Source organism: Triticum aestivum, chromosome 6D (genome assembly GCF_018294505.1).
Source record: "Triticum aestivum cultivar Chinese Spring chromosome 6D, IWGSC CS RefSeq v2.1, whole genome shotgun sequence".
Taxonomy (NCBI): Eukaryota; Viridiplantae; Streptophyta; class Magnoliopsida; order Poales; family Poaceae; genus Triticum; species Triticum aestivum.
This window is the reverse complement of record NC_057811.1, coordinates 117744302-117745453: the sequence shown is the minus strand read 5'-3', so window position 1 is coordinate 117745453 and position 1152 is coordinate 117744302.

The window sequence follows — 1152 nt, the reverse complement described above, 5'->3', positions numbered from 1 at the left end:
GTTCGGAATCAGTTTTGCGCAGTGTTAACTGAAACATGGATATGTGACTCATACGGAGTCCGTTTTGGCTCCACAAGTAGTCAAAACATTCGTGATGACCAGGTGCTTCAAAGGATTCTTTCATAGGGAACTTTTGGAGAACTTTTCTTAAGGAGTTCGTTCAGAAACTTGTATAGAAACTTTCTTAATGAGCACTCAACAAACGCATTTCGAGAACATACACATATTCCCAGCTATGGACCTAGTGCATCCTCATAACCGAGGTCTCTTGCATTTCCCTACAAGTAATTGGATCTTATATGGAGATGTTTAGTGTAGTAGAATGGAAAAAATCGAGTGCAACTACAGAAGAACTAGTTTGTAACTGTCGTTCGGAATCAGTTTTGCGCAGTGTTAACTGAAACATGGATATGTGACTCGTACGGAGTCCGTTTTGGCTCCACAAGTATTCAAAACATTTGTGACGACCAGGTGCTTCAAAGGATTCTTTCATAGGGAACTTCTGGAGAAGTTTTCTTAAGGAGTTCGTTCAGAAACTTGTATAGAAACTTTCTTAATGAGCACTCGACAAACGCATTTCGAGAACATACACAAATTCCCAGCTATGGACCTAGTGCATACTCATAACCGAGGTCTCTTGCATTTCCCTACAAGTAATTGGATCTCATATGGAGATGTTTAGTGAAGTAGAATGGAAAAAATCGAGTGCAACTACACAAGAACTAGTTTGTAACTGTCGTTCGGAATCAGTTTTGCGCAGTGTTAACTGAAACATGGATATGTGACTCTTACGGAGTCCGTTTTGGCTCCACAAGTAGTCAAAACATTTATGACGACCAGGTGCTTCAATGGATTCTTTCATAGGGAACTTTTGGAGAACTTTTCTTAAGGAGTTCGTTCAGAAACTTGTATAGAAACTTTCTTAATGAGCACTCGACAAACGCATTTCGAGAACATACACAAAGTCCCAGCTATGGACCTAGTGCATCCTCCTAACCGAGGTCTCTTGCATTTCCCTACAAGTTATTGGATCTCATATGGAGATGTTTAGTGAAGTAGAATAGAAAAAACCGAGTGCAACTACACAAGAACTAGTTTGTAACTGTCGTTCGGAATCAGTTTTGCACAGTGTTAACTGAAACATGGATATGT